The sequence below is a fragment of the Colobus angolensis genome, unplaced genomic scaffold (genome assembly GCF_000951035.1).
Source record: "Colobus angolensis palliatus isolate OR3802 unplaced genomic scaffold, Cang.pa_1.0 Scaffold87, whole genome shotgun sequence".
Taxonomy (NCBI): domain Eukaryota; kingdom Metazoa; phylum Chordata; class Mammalia; order Primates; family Cercopithecidae; genus Colobus; species Colobus angolensis.
In genome coordinates, this window is record NW_012122598.1 from 1,815,132 (window position 1) to 1,817,832 (window position 2,701).

Below are 2,701 nucleotides of genomic sequence, written 5' to 3' on the forward strand. Positions count from 1 at the left end.
CACCCCCCAGATGTAGCACCAGGTGCAGGGTCGACACTTTCTGGATTTTGTAGTCAGAAAGAGTGTGGACATCTTCCAGCTGCTTGCCTGCGAAGTGCTGCCTCTGCTGGTCTGGGAGGGGGACGGGGCGGAGCGGCCTGCTTTCAACCCCGCGCACCCTTCGACCCCGGAAGCGCTAACCGCCCCGGGGGCCGGCGAGGCGATTGCGTCGTCCAAACCTTCCCCACTCAATGCAGACGGCCTCCCAAAAGCCTAGAGTGGCTCCTTGGACAGCGTAAGCACCAGCGAGACAACGGCTGCTAGCAAGCGGAGAACTGCGATAGAGAGGAGGCGTGGGGGCGGGAAGGAAACCAGTGGCCCCTAGTGGACTGACTGGAAAGTTCAGGTGTTAGTGCGGAGACGGAGCAGTCGCCATGGATCAAGAAGTGGAGAGTAGAGAGTAAAGGATGGGTGGAAAGAGAATGAGAAAGGATGAAGAAATCCTAGTAATCTACAGGGATACTCAAAAAAGAAAAGGAAAGAAAACTAACTTTCCACGTTTGAGGTGACCATTGTATCAACTCCTTACTCTTAAAAGGGAAGAATTAAGCATTTAACTTTCCTTTTAGGAAGAACTGTGTGTAGTTCATCTGTAACTGATAAGGGAAAGCTCTTTTTTAAAGAGTTCCATGAATAAATGTAGAAGGAATTAAAGAAATAGAAGGAATGGGAGTTGAAAAGTCACCATTCCGCAACCCAGAATGAAATAATTGATTCAGGCAAGTGTATCAATCATTAAAATTTTGAGAAAGGTTGTTAGGGAACAGGATATTATCATGGCACCAAATATCACCACACAAATGTGCAAATGTTTTTCTTTTTTTTTTTAAGTAATTTCAAATGGGCCAGGGGTAGTGGTTGGGAGGCTGAGGCAGGCAGATCGCTTGAGCTCAGTTTAAGATACCATCTCTACTAAAACTACAAAAATTCGCTGCTGTGGTGGCACACACCTGTGGTCCTAGCTCTTTGGGAGGCTGAGGTGGAAGGATTACTTAAGCCCTGCTGGTCCAGGCTACAGTGAGCCATGATGATGGCCACTGCACTGCAGCCTGTCTCAAAAATAACAATTTTTTTTTTTTTTTTTGGAGACAAAGTTTCGCTCTTGTTGCCCAGGCTGGAGTCCAATGGCATAATCTCGGCTCACTGCAACCTCTACCTCCTGGGTTCAAGCGATTCTCCTGCCTCAGCCTCCGGAGTAGCAAAAATAACAAATTTTTTAAAAGCAACTTCAAATGGAGAGATCTAGCAGTTACCACCTTACCCAAGTACATAAATGATCAAACTGCATCACTCATAGTAGGACAACTTTGACACTGGGTGGTCCTTGGAAAAAATGCAACAAGAAGTACACCACATCATCTATTAAATATTCTTGCCAAAAGTGCTTAATCTTAATCTAATCAAGCCATTAGATCTGATTTGCAATTTATAGGAAATTTAATACAACGCAAGGAGATATTTTGCAAATCCAGAACATTCCACAAGACAGCTAGCCAGTCTTGTCAAAAAAGCAATAGAATACAAAAAAAGAAAAAAATTGGCCGGGTACGGTCACTCACGCCTGTAATCCTAGCAATTTGGGAGGCTGAGGCACATGGATCACTTGAGGTCAGGAGTTCAAGACCAGCCCGACCAACATGGAGAAACCCCATCTCTACTAAAAATGCAAAATTGGCCAGGCGTGGTGGCGCATGCCTGTAATCCCAGCTACTCTGGAGGCTGAGGCAGAAAAATCACTTGAACCCAGGAGGCGGAGTTTATGGTAAGTAAAGATGGTGCCATTGCACTCCAGCCTGGGCAACAAGAGCGAAACGCCGTCTCAAAAAAAAAAAAGAATTAGTTGAACATGGTAGTATGCATCTGAATAGTCCCAGCTACTCAAGAGGCTAAGGTGAGAGGATCACTTGAGCCCAGGAATTCAAGGCTGCAGTGAGTTAGATGGCACCACTGTACTCTAGTCTGGGTGACAGAGCAAGACCCATCTCTTAATTGGTAAATAAATGAAACAAAAGCAGGAATTTTAAAATGCTTAAGGCAATAACAACCAAATATAATATGTGGCTCTTCCCTGGATCCCGGGTTTTTTTCTTTTTTTCCTTTTTTTTTTTTTTTTGAGACGGAGTCTCACTTTGTTGCCCAGGCTGGAGTACAGTGGCACAGTCTCAGCTCACTGCCACCTCCGCCTTCCGAGTTCAAGTGATTCTCCTGCCTCAGCCTCCTGAGTAGCTGGGATTACAGGCACCTGCCACCAAGCCCGGCTAATTTTCTGTATTTTTAGTAGAGACAGAGTTTCACCATGTTGGCCAGGTTGGTCTCAAACTCCTGACCTCGTGATCCGCCTGCCTCAGCCTCCCAAAGTGCTGGGATTACAGGCATGAGCCACTGCGCCCAGCCTGGATCCTGGTTTAAAAAAAAAAAAAGGTGCTGCATAAGACATTTAAGGAACAAGTGAGAAAATTCAAACGTTAGCTGGGCGCGGTGACTCACGTCTATAATCCCAGCACTTTGGGAGGCCGAGGCAGGTGGATCACAAGGTCAGGCGATCAAGACCATCCTGGTCGGCCAGACGCGGTGGCTCAAGCCTGTAATCCCAGCACTTTGGGAGGCCGAGATGGGCGGATCACGAGGTCAGGAGATCGAGACCATCCTGGCTAACACGGTG